Genomic DNA, 20,948 nt, shown 5'->3' with positions numbered 1-20,948 from the left:
ACCTCTTCATCAAGTAACTTTGATTTTGCACATAATACAGACACATTTACCATGTCATTCTGGTAAAAGCATATAACCAAATTATATCTAGATCGTTTAATGTTCTAAATTATAAAATGTCTGATGGCCGAATAGATAAATCTGTCACAGGCAAGTGATTCTAATTAAAACATTGATTCACGCTTCCTTTAAATCAATAATAAATAAATAACAAATAATACAAAGTGATTCACAAAAGATGTTTACAAAAATGTATTGAGGATTCCCTCTTGCAATGGCATATAGACTTAAAGTAAATGTTACACGGACACAGACGTGCTTTTTATTTATTTTTTCGTTTCAGGATGAATAATCTGATGAAGAGCCAGTGTTAATGTAAGTGCTTCACGTTTGTACATTTGTAGTCCATGTGTTAACAAAAATGCTATGCTTGGTTCTGTTGATGATGGTTTTTTTTATTTAAATTTTTTTTTTTTTTTTTTTATAATTTCAGGAATTTACAACTCCATCTGATGTCCAGCAATCTCCACATTTGCCAGAGTCCACGATTTACAATTCCTGGTATGTAAACATTAAAGTGTTAGTTACCTTAAATTTAAAAGTCATCATTTACTCATCCTTGAGTAGTTCTAATGCCGTTTGACCTACTATATTTTACGACTACTAAAAAAAAAAAAAGCCTGCTCATACATATAATGGAAGTGTTAGCGACCAGCATCAAGATTTCACAAAAGATGCAAAAGTATCTGAGAATAATCCCATGTAACACTTGTCATATATTCCAAATGTTCTGGGGAATATGGTAAGGTTTGGTGAAAAACAAACCGTAATTTAAGGCATTATTTAATGAAACTCCAGAGCTTGGCCGTTGGTCTTCGGTGCTCATCTAGCACTGTAGTTCACCTCTACTCTCCCAGAAACAGCAATTTATGAGAGATTAAATATGAATAATAATAATAAAATATATATATAATTAATGTACTTTTTCCTCTGAGAAGAATATATCTGTTGTGTTCGTCTCAAGACGTTATTGCGTTCACATCTGTTAACTTTCATTCTGACTGTCATCTGACAGCTGGAGTTCCAGTCAGGAGATTTACTGAGAGTAAAGAAAGTACACAAATACTTTTTTGGGGATTTCTAGGGGATGTTTTACATGTGAAGTTTTTATCAATCTTGATTTCTCACAACTTGTGTGCTTTTCCTGGGTGAATCAAAGTGAACTGCGGTGCTAATAGAGTGTCGAGCTCAGAAGACCAATAGCCAAGGTCATTATTTAATTAAATTAAATAATGCATTTTTAGACTTTCATTCTCTGGGCCATTTTTCATTAAAAGTAAGTACATTATAAATAAGATTATTGCCTTGTTAATGCTCTGTTGTTAACTGTAAATTGCATTTTAATTGTTTTATAAAAAAAAACTTACAGCTGGCATTTCAGCCAATATGTTTGTATAAGGCAGGTTTATTTTTGTTTATTTTATTTATTTATTTATTTCCAGACTATTTCAGTTTCACTTTAAAACATATTTCTGAAAAAAAAAAAAAAAAATCCATTCATTAAATGTACATTAAAAGACTGCATTGTTAATGAAGTGCTAATTGTTAACTGTTAAATGCATTTTACAAGTTTTAGATACAGTTAGCATTTCGGCTCATATGGTCACATTGGCCAATTTTCTTGTCTATGCTTTAAAAACAATTAAATGTTTTAAAACTCGTAGAATGTTGTATTCTACTTCCTATTGTAATCACAGTTGGAGATCCAATTAAAATATTTTTAATTATGTAAATAATTCAATTTAAGAGTACAGAATGAAAAGCACAAAAAATAATGCTGTACATAACAGTTTAATACTGTAAAAAAAATATATATATATAAGAGTAGGAATACTGTATTTGTTAATTACAGTACTAGACTGTAAATATTGTTTACAGTAGTAGTCCTGTAAAAACACAGTTAATGGCTGGCAACCCAGCTGCCAGTATTTTACGGTAAATTTACAACGAAAAGTTTTACAGTGCAACGGTCTTGTGGACTTAAACATGCACATGGCAGACACTGTAAGTGAAAATGATCCCCAAAATTTTGGGAAGTTATACCCAAAGTCAGTAAGTTTTACACCAACATTAACTAACATTTTCGGGAAAAAGAAAATCCTCTCCAGGTCAAAATGGTCAGAATACCACATGAGGGTTAAAGCCACAGAGACAAAAAGATTAATACTACCTGCAAAAAAAAAAAAAAAAACTATTTGTAGTTCACATGCCCATCGTGAACTCTCACTACAGTTACAGAAAACATGTTTTTGGCTAAATTTGTACCTCACATCCAGCCATTATCCAAACACCCTGCCCTAGGGTTCCATGGATTCTGGAGCCTGGTGTTTAAAAATATTGGTGGTATTGTCTTTGTAAGGGTTTGCTGCCACCACTTTTAATTCTAAGCCAGTATGGTCTGGCAGACCAGACCGCAAACTTATACCAAAATAAAAGATACAGCAGTATATTTAATTGTATACATGGGGTGCTTTTTTTCTTTATCCCTGTGTGCACGAAACCCATCTTGAGTGCTTGCTTTTTCTTTTTTTTTTTTTTTTTCATCTGACCACAGAATCCACTCCTGTTTAAATACCAGTAGTTGCACTGGCAACTGAATATTCTGGAGTTTGTTTTGGATGAAAGCAGTGGATTTTTTTTTTTTTTTTATGAAACCTTCCACATTAACTTGTGATGATGTAGGTAGTTTATTATATTTGTTACTTGATTCTTCTTAATTATTTCACATACAGTATTTCCCATTTTCAGTGCTTTAGCAATTTTTACAGCCCCTTTCTATTTCTATTTAGTGAAGCTCTACAATTTTTTTTTACTACACCTCTCTCTCTCTACATATATATATATATATATATATTTGGTTTTACTCATTCCATTCATTTACTCATTTACTCATGAATTTCACATGTGCAATTATATATTAAAATCACATGTGAAACGTGGTTTTGGAACATTTACAACTTATGGCCACTATTTAAGTATTATTTATTTAGATGTGGGAGCCAGGAGCTCTTGCAGTTGGCTTGGGTGAATGGGCCAAAGTCACTTTTTCCCTCTTCTCTTTTTTTTTTTTTTCCCTTCACAAATTATACATAATCGTGTGTAAAAAAAAAATTGGTTTGTTTTTTGTGTTCTGTGTCTGTTATTTTTCCTAATACGTTGTGCATTTTATAAAGAAATTGATTAAAACAAATATTTAAAAACTTAAATGCAAAAATTGCATGAAGTCTGTCTCTGATTTTAGTTTAACATTACATTGGTGGGTGACGAAAGAAGCAAGATAGTGAGAAAGCCATTAAAGACTTTTCTTACCAATTTTTTACGTGTATACTCTACAGCTCGCAGATCTACTAATCTCTCTTCTTCCTTTTTCTGATCTTTAGCAAGCAAATTCTCTTCATTTATCTTCTGAATCTCTTGAAGCAAATTCCTCTGCTCCTCCTTTCTTTCAATGGCCTGTGATAATATCACACACAGAGATGAACTCACACATACTTATATATGCGAGTTAGCAGACTATATAATGTATAATTTGAGCTGATCTAAAGATTTATTGTATTTACCTTGAGCTCCTCCATCTGTATTTTCTCCATGTTTTCCAACAACTCCTGACCCTCCTGCTCCTTCAACTCATCCTGTAGCATTTTTTTCCTCCAGACGCATCTGTATCTGGTCCAGGATGCACATCTTCCCACTTTAAGAACACCCACCCATCAACCACAGAGAACAGAGCATTGTATTTAGAGTATACACAATACAGGTCGTGAACATCCTTACTCAAGCCTTTGCTCCTTTCGCAGTTGTTCAATTTGTTCCTGAGTTTCTAAGGCCCGGCGACGCTCCACTTCCATCATGGCATCCAGTCTCTTCTCTTCCTCTTGCCACTCTGCACAGTTCTGTTTCTTCTCCTGAATTTGTACATCTCGGACAACATGGGACTGCACTTCCTGAATTAACTGCAGGAGTACAAAGGCAACATTTGGATGTAGACAACATTACAGTAAGTGGGTCATACACTGCATCTCATTTCCGAGGTTGCGTCCTCCAGAGGTTGCATTTGTTGGCCGTATGTGTCATTGAGGAGCTCTCATGGCTGTACTTTTCTTAAACATGACTTAAATGAGACAGCCTCAATGTCTGTGGCCAACAAATGCAACCTCTGGAGGACACAGCCTCCGAAATTAGACGCAGCTATGGTTTGACTTTTCACTACGGTCCGATCTACCTCATTGAGCTTCTTGACTTCATCCTCTTGTTCCATTCTCAGGGCGTTCGCCCGTTCCAACAGATACTGAGCCCGGTCCCTTGCCTCAGCCTCGAGCTCACTGAGGTTCTGGTTCTTCTGCCGAGACAGGTCCGCCTGACGCATCTGTGCTTTTCTCTGCTCTGCAGCATCCTGACACAATGACAACAACTAGATCTACTTATCTTTAAGAAAAACAGCCATGCTTGGAAGACAGCCAAAGAAAAATAATGGGGTCATACATACTACAGTTTTGTGGGCAATGGAATGATTAAAAAAAAAAAAGATGTTGTTTGAGACGTTGAAGCAAAACATGTTTATATATTAAACATGTATAAAAAAAAAAAAAAACGATGGAAAAGTACAGTCAAATACAAAAACAAGTCCACAAGGTCAGGTTCGTTCTGTGTAAATTATATGATGCTTCAACCAGAGCCTTGTTTGTTATTAGTACTTATTTTTACAGCTGCACACAAAAATCAAGAAATAAATTGGTAGCTTGTTAAACTTCTTAAAAAGCATTCATTTACAGCTGTTATTAAATGCTTTTGTACAATTTTCACAGCTTTTTTTTTTTTTTTTTTTTTTAGTACTAATCTCACAACGGATCATCAGAAAAGCTGTTTAAAAAAAAAAAAAAAAACATTTCAGCAAAAGATCACAAAGTATCCTTTTCATAGCACATATGCCCTTTGAATGGGAAGAGATGCGTATGCAGTTTAATACATTTGTTCATCATTAATGTCAGCGTTTTACCCTGGCAGCCCTGTCCGTGTTCCACATTTCTTTTGTCTTCTATGGATATTATTCTTCTAAAATGAGGTAACCTCAATGACAATAGTCCACAAATTGCACATCCTTCAAAATGTCCTCCTCTACTGTGATTGGACAGCTGACTAAAAAGTGACAGCGATGAGCACTGCGTTTTACCCAAATCTGAACATGCTTAAACTCTCGGCACCGAGAAAAAAAACACAAGCACTCAGTGTGAAAAAGATGCTCAGCGCCCCGTCACACTGTTGCTGTTTTAAATTGCAGCACTCCCATTGAAAACAATTGAAAAAATATGCTAGCCTCTGGAAAAAATACTTTGGTGGATACGCGGCCTAAAAGTTATTTTTAGAATTGCTACTTTACTGAAATGAGACAACCTTGATTATGTACGTGGCTGACGAATGCAACCTCTGAAAAAGCATCCTTTGAAATCTGATGTGCTCCCCTGTCCTGCCTCCTTGATTTCCTTGGCCACGCCCCATTGTTTAACCATTGTCTAGTACTCATTCGGTTAATTGTTTTCACCTGTTCCTCATGTGCTTGCTTTCATTTAGTTTTGTTGGTTTGTTTTGTGCCGCATTATGATTTCTTTAACTCCATTTACACTCTAAAGGTCCTAAAACACCAAGTCGATTGTTGGCCACCGACCAATGTTGGACCATTGGCACTAGTCTGAACCGTTAGACCACATCAGGGGCTTTTTGGCCACTTGAGCATATTGAATCATGTCTGTCGGCCCCGTCGTGAGAGAGATTTAGATGTTCATTTGATCGAACAAGTCATTCTTTAACAAAAGAATAAAAGCGAAAGAGATTAAACTAAGCAAAGAAGTCAAGTCAGCACAGACAAAAATGACATCAACTTATATATTAGGGGAAGTCGTGGCCTAATGGTTAGAGAGTCGGACTCGTAATCCAAAGGTTGCGGGTTCGAGTCTAGGTGGGGGGAGTGAATGTCAAGCGCTCTCTCCACCCTCATTACCACGACTGAGGTGCCCTTGAGCAAGGCACCGAACCTCCAACTGCTCCCTGGGCGCCACAGCATAAATGGCTGCCCACTGCTCCGGGTGTGTGTTCACTGTGTGTGTTCACTGCTGTGTGTGTGCACGTTGGATGGGTTAAATGCAGAGCACGAATTCCGAGTATGGGTCACCATACTTGACAGTATGTCACTTCACTAAATATGTGCTGCTATCCATGTTAATCAAACAACATCAGCCAAATAACTCACTGCTTTTGACTGAGTAACTTTTGTAACTTTAATTGTAAGGATTCATTTGTATTTGTTTATAGAATGAAGACTAGTCGCTGTTACTTTACATTTGATTATGTTATTCAATGTATGTACCTGCTACTACTGTTAGACCGACCTACAATAAATTAAATAAAAAACTAAAAAACATTATTTCACTTAGTTTTCACATTCATTCTGTTGTATTTTTGTGCAATTTATTTGTTCTATTTAATATATAATTACTCTCTGTTTACTTCTCATTTCATTTTTAGTTTAAATTTTTAAGTTTTACCCCAAACCACCATCTAGAGTTGTGCATTTGCAATTTTTTTTTTGTCTTTCTAATAATATTAATTCACAAGTTTACACTTACATATAATCAGGATGAGCAAATATTAAGCATATTTGGCATGCTGTTTGAGGGGAGGGCTCTGAGCTTAGACTATAGCCCCGAACTCAGAGAACTCCCCTATCCCTAAACTGGGAAAATAATAGTTAAGAGGGAGAAGTTGGGGTGGAGGCGGGATGCTGGAAAACTGTCATGGGACAGAGGTGAGTTGGCTGTATATATATATATTTATCATGCTAATTAAGTTGATTATCTAAATGAGCTCCACCTGTGCTGAATTGGTTGATTATCTGAACGTGCTCCTGAATTTTAATAAAATATCATTATGTATTAAAATAATTCTATAAATTGTAAAAAATAAATAAATAAATAAATAAATACTTTGATTGTGCTAACCCTTAAATTACATGTAATAATGATCTTGTGTTTTCAAACAGTTATTATGTGGAACTAAATAATGTACAAATGGAATGAAAGCATGAGATCAGATTTTTAAAGAATGACTAGGCTGTGTTAAATGTGATCCGTTTGAAAAAAATGACCACTTACTTGTCTAAATAGTTAAAGTGAATTAAAATAAACTGCAGTAAAGACCCAAAATAGTCTGCACACCTCAGGACAAATTTATCTATAAGACTAATTTTGGATGGAGTCTGAACAAAGGACTTCATGCAAGTTGATCTGGCTATGTTTCTGCTGAAACTGCATTGTTGCGTGAGCTTCTGTTATAGTATTCTCCCATAGCAAACTGTGGTAGTAGCAAACTCTGTCATATTTTTAATAACTGTTGAACACAACATGTATTATAATATAGCATATTATAAATACTGTTTAGCCACAAAATTAAAACCACCTGCCCAATAAGTCCCCCTCATGCTGCCAAAGTGCTCTGATGTGTCAAAGCACTGGCTCCACAAGACCTCCAAATATTTCCTGTGGTATCTGACACCAAGACATTAGCAGAAGATCCTTTAAATCCTGCATATTACGAGCTTGGATTGGATTTGCTGGTCCAGTAAATCCCAAAGATTCGACTGAGATCTGGCGAAGAGGCCAAGGCAACATCTTGATCACTTTATCATGTTCCTTTGGAGGTGGACTTAGGTGATCATGAGCACTCTAACCGTTCTTCAGCTACACAGCAAACTGCGATGCTCAAATCATTTCACTTGCCCATTTTTCCTGTTTCAATCACATGAAATCAATAAACTGACTGCTGATTTGCTTCCTAATATATTTCACCCCTTGACAGATTCCATTGTAACAATACAATATAATAAATGTTATTCACTTCACCTGTTTTAATGTTATGGCTGATCAGTGTAAAAAAACTAGAATACACGTAACGTAGTAGCCTAAAAATATCATGCATTCATTTGGGGTTCAAACATATAATTATGACTCACCATGGCTTCTTCACGGGCTTGGCGTTGGGCCTGCAGCACAGATGCCTTCTCCTCTTCACTAGGAACTTGAGCCTCCACCATGATTCGCCTGAATTCAGCTGAGGTCAGGATGACAGACTGCCCAGATGGGTCCTCATTTGGGATTCTGGTTCAACAACCAAAAATGAGCTTAAACATAGGGCAAGCAGTGAAAACACAAAACATGACGTACTGGGATAAAAACATGCACTTACCTCCCAGTGGGCAACTGATGTTGAAAAGACATCAATTTGACATCAAATTTAACATAAAAAAAAAACATCAAAAATAAAACTGACATCAAAAACCTGACATGAAATCGTTCTGATGTAAATTGAATGTCAAACATATTGGCCTACATATACAACCAATTTCAGTGTGGGATAACTTAACCTATTTTCTCCCAGTTGCCACAGGAAATATATTATTTATTTATTTCAGTGGTTCCCAGCCATGTTCCTGGAGCCCCCAACACTGCACATTTTGCATCTCTCCTTTGTCTGACACACCCATTTCAGATCTTGAAGTCTCTACTAATGAGCTGATGATCGGAATCAGTGACTACATTTACATGGACAACAATGCTCCAATTTGAATACGATTAAGACAATACTCTGATTAAGAATCTACCATGTAAACAGAGATTTTTCATTACCTTAATTCGGCTAAAGTTATAATTGAAGTAAACACAAATCGAATTAAGACATGTGGAGCATTCTTATTTTAGTCGCATTATTGAAGTGCAGTATAGACGTACACACCTTAATCACACATTATTAGCATCGTGTAGGACTTTTCGCCGCATTTTGCGACAGGATACACACACGACATGTCAACCATTTGACGGCAAATAAAAGAGCTTCAACTCCACCGTCGTCTGTATGCATGTACAAATAATTAACTGCACTTGAAGCTTTCATAAAATTAAAAATGAAACACCCAAAACTGTGTATGGCATCATCACGAAGACAAACTATATATGTTTATATGTGAAATTCTGGAGGGGACGTTGGATGGCGTCGCGTGGTGACATAATGACGCGTTCCATTAATCAATCTATGTACCGTCACATGTAAAACGGGAACATGAAAGGAATATTCTAAAAGCAACTCATGTAAACACCTTAACCTTGTCTTATTCAAAATAAGGTAAATAATTAGATTACTGATGTCCATGTAAACGTAGTCAGTGATAAAGGAGACATGGAAAACATGCAGTGTTGGGGGGCTCCAGGAACGAGGCCCAAGTCATTTCGATTAGTGTCTGATTTTGGGTTTTTGCGCTGACTCTTATTCCCAACTCCCACATCTCTCTTGTCTTAATGCAAAAACCATTTGGACAGGATAGTTGAAGATATACCTTAGAGCTGAGGTTCTCAACTCTGGCCCTCTAGGTCCACTTTGATGAGTTTAGCTTCCTCCAACCCCAATCAAACACACCTGAACAAGCTAATCAAGGTCTTCAGTAATCATTAGAAAGTTACAGGCAGGTGAGTTTGATCAAGGTTGGTGTGGGAGGGAAGGGTTAGTGAACGTGGTAACAAGCCTTATTTATAGCACTATTGTATTGAGTCTGAAATATCTCTGTGTGCAGAATGCAGATGAATTGATTGAGGGGTGTTGTGCATTGTCCCCTATCTGTTTACCCCGCTCCTATACTTATACCTATGTCTCTGTTATGATTTTTATTCTTCCTAATTAAAGTAAAGAGTGCTTCCCTTTGGTAAAAAAAGATCAACTGCTGTGTATTTTGATAAAAGTATAACTACTAGACTTCAAGTTATATTACGATACTAAAAATAATTAACTATACACATACAATTATGTACTTTTGTTTTTTAATTCTTTTTTTTAAATCATGATTGATTAAATCATGATAATGATTATGCACTAATATAACAATGATGAAACAATACACAGAGGCATGTAGACTATAATTACAATGTCAAGTTATTTTGACTCGTATTTTTTTCTAGCTGCATGTAGGATAAAATCATGTGACGAAGCTGTTTCTGTGCAAACTCTCTGACACTTGGTTTAAGTCGGTGTCCAAACAGGTAATTCAAATACCTCAAGGACAACTACATGTAAATACATTGCAAAAACCCTTTGCTTCTACTTGCCTGAGGTCCCTGATAAGGTCTTTAGTGATGATACGCACTGTCTCTAAATGTGGCTCTTTGGGTGCAGGAGCAGAGCGTGTCCTCAATCTCATGCTTCCGCCTTCAGGATCGTATTTCATATCACCAGCAGAATGCTGAGACAAAAGTCAGTTGAGTCTTCCTTTTTATTTTCATTAAATTTCCAAGACAATTGTGCAGTATAGGCTTATTTCTACCTGTGTTGGTGTCCCAAAGAGGGTCTCATCCACATGAGAGTTGAGGGCTCGTGTGCGATAGCGGCGAGTGAAAGCGCTGCTGCCCGACTGTTTTCCACATGAAGATGTGGCACTTTGAGGCTGAAAAGCAAGAGGTATGCGAATCTTAAAGAATTTAATGATTCCTTTATTATCAAGAACAACTAGTGAGAAGCTGTATAACATTCCATAGTACAAACAGTATAACACTCTAACCCTAGCCCTACTCCTACCCCTCACAGAAAACTTTCTGCATTCAAAATACTTAATTTAGTATGATTTCTAAGCTGTATTAAGTCCCCATAATGTCAAAAATATATATTATGTAGTATATCTTATGGTTAATTGTAGTAATATATATATATATATATATATATATATATATATATATATATATCTCTTACGGTTATTTTTAGTGAATCAAAAACGAACCGTTTAACTGCTGGAACTGTTGTAAAAACAGCATTTTATTACGATGATAGCATCTGTCCATGACTTCAGGAAACTTTAACGTAATGTTTTACTTCAACTTACTTCAAAAATGTGTCCGGTTCTGAACCCTGAACTCCAGTGTAAATTACACAGCGAACAGTTAATTGTTTCTGACCATAATTTAGGGTTTCGTTTTAAAAAGCACTTACCATTTTGTTTGAGTTTTAGTGAAAAAGCAGTCAGACGTTATGGTAGGGATACAAATAGTGTTAAAAGCAGTTTTTAAAAGCTGCTTCAAAGAATTGAGAGTAACATCAATGTTGACCACAGCGTTTTGTTGTGAACGTTTCCATGGAGACGTGGTGACTGGGGTTACAGCCAGTGGGAGAAAATTATCCATCCTTGGCCCTCATTAGAAAACCATGGTGCTGACCCAGAATGGTCTACATAGAATAATTTCTGCCGCTCGACAGAGCAAGATACGTCAAAAAACTGAGCCGTATTGGGTCGGATCTGTGACTGGCCAAACGACCCAACTGGTGTCATTTCCCGACACTTTTTGTTATCTGATTGAGTCTCCGGGCAAAGAGACAGCTTACTACAAGCCTATACTGAACTTGACGACTTGTGAAAGTAGACATTTGTCGTTCTGTTTTGCTTAATTTTAATAAAGTGACAGGACGTCATTGAAAGGCAAGTAACTTAATCTAATCTATCTGGAGTGCACATATGAATATTAAGCTTGATATGTTTAATACGTTGTATATCCGTAATTGCTGTCGGAGTTCTGATGTTGTGTGCTACCCGTTCAGTTTGTAAATAAATCTTCAGATCTTGAGAAAGCCAACCTACTGATCTTCTACTTAAGCTTATTATTATTATTCTTCTTAGCCAAATTTCTGAACGCATCTCCTCCTAGAGCTTATCATAAAATCATAAAGATCATAAAAATCCCATAGACTTACATTCATGGAATGTTCAGATGAGCCAAGACTATTCAAACTCCAACTGTCAAAATTCAAACTGAAGCCCATTAGACTCAATTAGACTTCCCTTCTATGTACTATTTCTAATCCATTCAAACTCATTCATATTCAAACTCCAACTGTCAAAATTCAAATCTAAACTCCCAGAATCCTTTGAGGCTCAATCAGACTTCCCTTTTATGTACTATATCTATCTATCTATCTATCTATCTATCTATCTATCTATCTATCTATCTATCTATCTATCTATCTATCTATCTATCTATCTATCTATCTATCTATCCTAGCGACATGCTATAAACATGCTAGCGACTCCCAACACGTTAGCTAGGTTATATAGCCTACGTGTCGAACCGGTTCCCTCCTGTGATCTCAGCTCAAACGGGTAGTGGCACTGAGAGGCCCGGCTCAGAGTCGGCTTGCGGCGTCCTTACGCCTAATTCTCCAGAGAGTTCCTTAACCAGGTAAACCCTGTTGAGTCCTCCAGCACTCAGGTCTCCGGACGTGGCGGAGCGTCCGGCGCCAGGCCTTTCAGCCAATGAATTCTTGAAATGTGGTGTGGGGCTAGTGCCCATATAAGAGACCCTGTCGGGATCCCATATGTGTATCCCACGGTATGCTTATTAGAGCCGTGTTTCCCCTGGCAGACCACGTTCTGCCATCTCTAATGAAGCCATCTCAGAGACTTCCATGTGCTATAGGGCCCTACGGGGTTACTTCACATGTCTAAATGTCACTTAACCCCCTCTGAGAGGAGGTGACTCCGTAGTGTGCCTCTTCCAAGCGGAAGGGCACGCTTCCCAGTGTTATCCAAGTCCTACTGGTGGGTTGCTCAAGGAACAACAGTAGTTGACCTTCTCTGTGTAGAGCCCGGTCCTATCGTCTGCCTTATAGGAAGGATCAGGAGGCCTATACAGGGCACTGGAAGGGGCAGCTTCTGTGGCGCTTTGGTAGGGATCCCAATTTCGTCGGTCATCCGATGTGACTCGGAGTGACTGACTGAAAGGGAACGTCTCAGTTACGTATGTAACCCTCGTTCCCTGAAGGAGGGAACGGAGACATCACGTCCCGTCGCCACAGTCGCTGTACCACCGCTGAACTGCCGGGTCACCGGCTCGGCTCCTCAGCGAAAGCATGAATTAATGCAGTGCACCTGCTGCCTCTTATGCTCACGCTGTGATCAGCGGCAGCTGGATGCAATGATCGCATGCCAATGTCCATTGGCTCGTTTAGTTACACTCGAAGTGGGTTGGTCTCTCTGGCGAGATCCCAAATTCGTCGGTCATCCGATGTGACGTCTCCGTTCCGTCCTTCAGGGAACGAGGGTTACATACGTAACCGAGACGTTCTGCTACCACACTACGTCGGGCTGATTCAATTACTTTAGAATGTTAACAGAATTATAACAGACCAACACCAAGTTTCAGTTACTTTAGAAACTTTGACTTAAGCACTTTGCTTCAGTTACTTTAGAAACAACAATTCCAATACAACTCTGCCCCCACACTGCTTCGGGTTGATTCAGTTAGAATCTTAAACAGAATTTGTAAAGAATAGGCTTAAGAACTCCTCCTGCTCATACTGACTAAACCAGACTGTCTTCTATCCTTAATTTTCTTTTCTAGATTTTTTTAAAACAAGGGGGTTCCCTGACAAAAACAGCATATAAGAAAGAAACCGCTTTTCTTACCTTTTCCCCGCTTTTTTTTTTTTTTCTGAAAACCCTCGTTGGGTGGCTCGCCAATGTAAGAAAAGTAAAGAGGACTTTGAAGATCTTGATGAAGAAGTTTATTGCAGCATAGCAGTGACAAAGTACATGTAGAACCTTGGGTTCAACGGTGTTGGAATGAGCCCAGAACATCATAAGTTTAAACCTTTTATACATTTCCAGTTCACTACCCTACATGTAAATGAAGTTGCTCCTTTTGTAACAGTTGTAGTCTGTATGTTAATTAAGTTCTGACACCCCTTTTGTCTGAGGTGGTTCTCAGTGTCCCACACCTGCTCTCATTTTACAATTGGTCACCTTTTGCTCAGGATGTGATCATCCCAAATGGTCTACAAACAACTGTTGACTTTCTTATTCTCTGCAATAATTAAGCCATTTTGGGAAATGAGCATGATCAAACAAATTGCGGATGTAACGCCACACCAGCAGAGGGAGCTCTTGCCCTAGTACAGACTGTTACTGCTCCCTCTGCTTCTATGGTTACTTCCTGTTTGGCGGCCATATAAAGAGGGCCATGCCAAACAGGCCTTTGCAAAGTCTTGTTCCGCTGTATTTGGACATTTCTGAGCGTTCTCATTATCTTGTTTTTGCCTTGCCTGTGTTTTGGACTCTGGACTGTTCTCTTGGTTATTGATTGTTTGCCGCCTGCCTTGACCATTGCCTGTGTTTCTGTTTACTCTCTTGCCTTGCCCTGGATGTTATTGTTTGCTGGTGATCGACCCTGCCTGCCTTGACCACGATCTGTATAATAAAGCTTGCGTTTGGATCTTATCCCTGTTGTCACACTCCAGTCCTCATTACAGCGGAGTGGAAGCTGGGTCGAGGCAGACTATAGATTCTTACAAAGCCTATTTTGTAGTTCCATTAGGCGCACTCTCTGCTCATCCAATAAATTATCAGTAGGAATACTGGTTAAAGATAAAATCTCTTCAACAGATTTCTCTTCCATGTGACGCTTTTATTTAGCCATTGTACTACTAAATTTTCTCAGATATTTTCCGATTTCAAATTTTAATAATTCCCAATTACATTTAAACAATCTTTCACTTTTGGCTTTAACCCAATAATAATTAATTAGTCTTTCCATTTCCTGTTTAACTTCACTTAATTTTAGCAGAGAGCTATTCATTTTCCAGTATGAGTGCTGCCTGTTGCAGTTTGCATTTGGAGAAATATACATTTTAATCGAAATAGCTTTATCGTCAGTTAATGGAGTTGCCATTATATTAACTTGAATATTATTCTTATCAAAATTATTAGAAAGAAGCCAAAATCTATCCTGGAACATCTAGAGCCATCCTTATTACTCCAAGTATACATAAAATAATTTAATTCTCTCCATATATCAATAAGATCAAACCTGTTCATAAACTGCTTTATATTAGAGTTTAAATTTGAGGGTCGTCCTGGTGGCCATATATCAATAGATTCATTCAAAAAAACATTGAAATCACCTCCTAAAATTAAATAAGTATCAGGAAATTTCTGTAGCTAATGAAGAAGTCTCTCCTCTAACAAACATAATTACTGGTCATTGTCTGGTTTACTATTATATCCATAAATATTAACTACTATAAAAATTTCACTGAAACTTCTTAAAATTAAACAAATGAAGTGCCCGTTTTCATCACATTCTGAATACAAAACTTCACCACCAAAATTATTTTTCAGACAACATACCCCAGCTGAGTGTACTGATCCATGAGACAACCAAATATCGTTGCCCCATTGTGAACGCCAAAAATTCACATCAGAGGCAACCGAATGAGATTCTTGGAAGAATACAAAATCAACATTAAAACTTTTAGTAAAGAAAAACAAGGCCTTACACTTGACATGTTCTCTTAAACCCCTGGCATTCAAAGAAATAATAGAAAATGACATAAACAACTATACAAATAAAAAACTTATAACCTAATTAAACCTATGTAGTTATATGAAACTAAGTTTGTCAAAAAGGTCAAAAATGTGACATAACACCATATGAAGACTTTTTAGTGCAAATAAGCCTCTCTTGTTCAAAAAAGAAAAACATATATTTTTGGTAACGCCAATAAAGTTTCTGCTCCATCTATTAAAACAAGGTATAGTTAAGTCCGAAAATTTTCATGTTATATAAACATATAACTCCAAGCAATTAGTGTCAGTTCAGAACGAATCAAACAGTAGAGTTCGACTTTATCTCAGCTGGTGAGAGTAATTTCACCTTCCCCTTGTACAAAGGCTCTGGCTCCGACAAAATAAGCCGTCTTTCCAGCCGCTCGAGCCCTTTGAACTTCCGGCCATAACTTCATTCTTCTTTCGCGGTCTCCTTTCGAGAAGTCCTCCCTAAACTGCAGACCTTTGTCGTGCAGAAAAGAAGAATTTCTGGCTGCCTTCCAAATGACATCTCTGAAGGTGCGTGTAGAAAACTGGATTATGGTAGCTCTAGGCCTACCATCACCGCTGCCCTGTTGTGGTTTTCCGAGATGATGAACAACATCGCAACAACACAGCCTGACAAATCCTGACGACTTCAAGACGGATGTTTTCATCAGCCACCTCCGGGATACCTATGAGCTTCGGGTTGCGCCGTCTCATGTAGGTTTCTAGATCATTTATTCTTCTTTGCATCTGACTAATCGGTTGTTCAACCTGATCCACGCGTCGCTCTAGGGACATCACCTTTGCTGCCACGGACTGCAACTCAGATGTCACAGCATCCTCTTTTTCATTCAGATCGGAGATCTTTTGCTCTATTGTGTGAGAGCGACAGTTTATTATCTGCGTTATGTTGTCTAACTGAGACGAGACATCAACATTAAAATTTGCAATGTCACTGGCCTTTTTCTTAGCAACTGGTGACTTGCTTGGTGTAACGTTAACAGGGAGAGCTGGAAACTCTTCTTCGGCCAGGCTAAATTAATCCTTCTCACTCATAGAGGCAACATAGTCATGCCCACAACTAACGCTAACGAGTGAGCTTGCGCTAGCGTTTGTAGCTTCTGAGTGAACCGAAAGTCTTCTCTTACGAACCATGGTGAGGCAGAAAGCAGTCGTCAATAATCCAACAAATCGTATTAACCAAATGTAAAACCGAAATAACTACATACAGCTTACGATGGCCGCTGCCATCGTGAGTAAATTACGTCATTTGGAGCCCGAGATTCGTTTGGAGCCCGAGTCTGCGCAGTAGAGTCGTGAGGTGGAGCCGCAGAATCAAACTCCCGCAGATCCAATCAACCATAACGACACGCCCCGTTTTTATAGCATCAAAATACTAGCTAAAATCAAACTTAGCACAAAAACGAACAATTGAACATATATCAGCGTGATAACAACTACCTTAAATTACCAAAATCATATTTTGGAAAATTGTATTGGAAGTGTAATTATTTTTTTTGTTATGACTCAAGTCCCATTCGTTTACATGGAGAGGGCGGGGTTTATGACCTGTACTCCAGCCAGCCACCAGGGGGCGATCAAAGAGCCCACAGCTTCACTTTCCAGTACGAGTGAGACACACCCGGTATTGACCAATATATAGATCAGTGGTATATAGACGGTTTCATCGAGCTATATAAATATATAAAGAAGGTGTAGGACCAAGAAATGTTCGTCCAATCAAAACGCTCGGTCCGAGCATTTTAATTGGCTTTCCTACCTGCCTGTCAACATCTGTATTTGTAAACCTCTGCGCAGCCTGTTCGTGCAGGCAGGATACGTCATCAGCGCGTTCACGCACACTATGCAGTCAGTGCAAGAATGGCAGGCAAACATCAACAACCCGATCTTCCTTTCTAGTATTGGAGTACTTTTACTAACTTTGCTATAAAGTTTTCTCACCGGTGAATGACACATGATGTAGCCCAGCGGTTCCCAATTCCAGTCCTCGCGCCCCCGCTCTGCATATTTTGTGCAGATGTCTCACTTAATTAACACACCTCGGGCACGTTCAGGCTCACACCAGTGTACAACGTGGGTTGAACGACATGTTTCCTGGAAACGATGTGCAACGGGGTTTGAGATATGTTTTCTCTTGTTTCGTGGGTGTGTCAAAAATGTCAGCCCAATCAGCAGCAACATATATAGAAACCAGTGGTGGCTGCTGGTCTTTCAAAGAGGGGAAGCAAATTTTCGGCCTACATCATAAAAATTGTCCATTTATTTATATGTAAATTCTGCCATCGTGTGCAGTTTGCTAGCTGGCTAGTTCACCGCCTGGCCTACTGTATGAATGAATGAATGAACAAACGATCTAAAAAAAGATTAAACTCGACGGAGGAAATGTGGGAATTAGGTTAAACTGAAACAAGGAATGTGGTGTATAATTGTGTGAAATGTATAATGAAAATTGGCCAGTAATTTCGCCAAGCAAATATCAAGAAATAGGTTGCAGCAGTTTGTCTTTTGACTACACTTGCAAAGTCCACTATGGGACTGAGCTCGAATCAGTGTTACCAACTTCTTTCGATGGAAAGTAGCTGATGACGTCATGTGCTAATTAGCATATTCATTACATCATCGCGTCATATTGCCTTTTACATTTGTTTGTCTCTCTGTGCTCATACTGTATTTTAATGCAGCCAAAGTCTCAATAAAACTGTTTTCCTTTATATATTTTACTGTTTGTGTTGTCAGTCAACGGGATAAATATGAAATAGTGACTGAAACGCAGCCCTTTAAGAATACATAACCAGCTCTCCCTCCCAAGAAGTTAGTCTGCACAAAAATCCTAATTTATAATTGAGCCGTCATCTGATGAAATCAAATAATACACACAAGATAAGACAAGACAATTCCTGTGCTGTGATTTCGGCTATATTTGCATGTAAAATTAGAGAAGCAACATAATATCTATTTGAACTGAACGCGCTGCTCCTCTCAGCCGCTCACTGAACAGAGAAAGAGGTGCGTGCGCGCTGACCTCGCGCCGTTGCGGCAGTACCAGCGATCACAGAGACTCACTAGGGTTTGTCAAAGAAGTCACTAGATTTGTCGCTAGTCACTTTTGGGGAAAAAGGTCGCTAGGGTGGTCTGAAAAGTCGCTAAGTTGGCAACACTGGCTCGAATAGCTTCAGCATCAGCGATTTCTTATAGGACACAATCGCTGTCAATCAAAAGGAGATGCAGTCTTTCGACAAACCCTCCAATCATCATGCAGAAGCCCGGAGTCCAGCCCCACCCACTCCTCCATTCACCCCCAGAGACGCTGAGCGTCCGGGGGCGGGACATAATCGCAGCATTTATCCAATGTCTAGTTTCGAAGCACTGAAAAAAACTGTTCAAAGCAGCCCCATTGAAGTCAATGGACGCTAGGCTTCAACAGGCAAATACACTGATGCTACGGGAATATATGAGAAGGAAATCGAGTCACCTGCTATATGTAGCTGATTCTGAACGAACTCGTCTTCAAGATGAACGTGTTCTAACGCATTTTTAATCAATAAAATGTTAACACAATTGTACATGTTTGACCATTAATTTTTTGACATTATAGGGGAAGCCGAGCTTCCCTTGCAGTCTTAAAGAAATCCCCACTGATAGAAACCATGCGGTATTAAAGAGACAGCTCTTGACAACAATTTAAGATATTAAAAGGGGCGTACTTGGACGGCGATTGCAGGGAGGCTGGGACGTTTGCTTTCAGTGCTATCAGGCTAAAATATCTCCTAATGCACCTTTAATATTTTATTGTATCTTAATGTATCAGCCATTTGTGATTAAGAAATTCTATTATATTCTTTTTCAGATTGTCAGAATCCTGTTCTCATGTAGGGGCAGTTCTTTTTTCGATTGAAGCTGGTGCGAGATAGCCTACAGCCTCCTGCACAATGGAAAAGTGCAAGTGGCTTATGTCATCACATGTACCAAAGGTGTATAAATGTGCTATACACTGTTTTGTACCCTACTCTACTATGGGAAATGACAGCAATTGTTAATTTGTAAAACACACTTCTGTAGGGAAAGTAAGATCAAACACTGCAACTACAATTCATATGGTTGTGTCTTAGACTAAGACAAACAAAACACATTGTAGTTGCAATGTTATGTAGGGGAATAACAGTTAAAACCCATGGACCAGGTATGATGAACAAAGACAAGGAGTCAGAGATGCGATTAATTAAAATTTACTGAAGAAATAGTTTTCAGTTTCATCAGCAGAAGTCAGCTTCAACACTCGCGATGGAGTTCGTAGGCCGCTCTGCATACTATTCAAAATCCTCAACAATTAACAGAGGTTGCTAATTACGTCAATGCATAAGTCATCAACATTCTGATTGGTTCTAAAACCTAGATAAACTCAATTTCCACATATGGACGCAAGCTTGAAGCATATCTTCTGATGACTATTTTAGTGACAAGTGATCAGAGGTGCGATGCAATATGGCTCTCCAAAGACGTATATCTGATACGCTGGACATCAGCAGCGGAACGTTTGTCCTGGGACTGTCTGAGCTTCTCTCTGTACAGACAGATACTAACACACAGATGCAGAGAAACACTTATCTCACTTCAAGGCATGGTTACACACACAATGAGAGCAGCAGAGTAGAATGGCAGACTAAAGCCATATTCAACTTATTGTCTAACATACATAAATGTAACTTTGATTAATAATTATTCAAGAAATATTGTAATTAATATTATTATGACGGTTATTGTAGATGTGCCCTCCACTCCTTCAGTTATATATAAAATTTTCCATGTTATGGACATATGTGTGTGTTAATGGTAAGTTACTGTAAGCTTCCTTAAATGGTCAGTAGCCTACGTAATGCTGTTTATGCTTTTCAAATTTTACAGATTCCTGCTGCTCAAGTAGTTCTTATGGACTTTTCCTCAGCAAAAGAAAAAAAAAAGAGAAATGGACGATGCCATCACTGGGAAGTCAACAGAACAAGCCAAGGCTGAGAAAACAGTTCAATGTCCAAGAGTAAAGAGAGGGTCAGAAACGTATGATAGGTTTTTTGAGTACTTAAGCAGAAACTGTCCAAGGAGTGCTACACTGATGGCTAGGGAGAATTACTACAAGGAATTTGTTCCCAAATCATGTATACTGCCTAAAACTGTTCTTGAATACAGAACACCAGAGACTCTGCAGCTACCCCTAAAGTGCCTGCAGAGCTGTACCAGAATTTCTTCATTTGAAGAGCTTACCCCTTCTCAGGCTGTGTGTGCCAGTGTGCATCCAGGATTTGGTATTGACAAAAAGCTGGGCGCATAACTGCCTCTAAGCTTAAACAAGTTCTTCAAATAAACCCTCTGAAAACGTCCAAAAGCTTAATTAAGGCCCTATGCTACCCAGAGGCACACAAGATCTCCTCAGAGGTGAGATTTTCGATAAGACTACCACAAGGGTCTCCATAAAGGTATGGGCTTTTAA

At 38.5% G+C, this 20,948-nt stretch overlaps 1 pseudogene across 1 annotated transcript in view; it reads right to left on the bottom strand.

Annotated features, from left to right (window-relative positions):
- LOC306888652 (cilia- and flagella-associated protein 45-like) overlaps nucleotides 1-12,428 on the bottom strand; it is a 28,285-nt pseudogene extending 15,857 nt beyond the window's left edge. Inside the window, exons 1-8 of the transcript in view lie at nucleotides 12,315-12,428; nucleotides 10,418-10,537; nucleotides 10,203-10,336; nucleotides 8,063-8,207; nucleotides 4,283-4,453; nucleotides 3,835-4,013; nucleotides 3,621-3,751; nucleotides 3,370-3,513 (exon numbers count right to left, since the gene is read on the bottom strand). The product of the transcript in view is annotated as a cilia- and flagella-associated protein 45-like (transcript). The remainder of the gene's footprint in view (nucleotides 1-3,369; nucleotides 3,514-3,620; nucleotides 3,752-3,834; nucleotides 4,014-4,282; nucleotides 4,454-8,062; nucleotides 8,208-10,202; nucleotides 10,337-10,417; nucleotides 10,538-12,314) is intronic.
- Between the last annotated feature and the right edge of the window lie 8,520 nt (nucleotides 12,429-20,948).

The sequence above is a fragment of the Barbus barbus genome, assembly GCF_936440315.1.
Source record: "Barbus barbus genome assembly, chromosome: 22".
In the NCBI taxonomy this organism is placed as follows: Eukaryota; Metazoa; Chordata; class Actinopteri; order Cypriniformes; family Cyprinidae; genus Barbus; species Barbus barbus.
The sequence above is the reverse complement of the archived record's forward strand: the minus strand, read 5'-3'. Positions and strand labels throughout refer to the sequence as shown.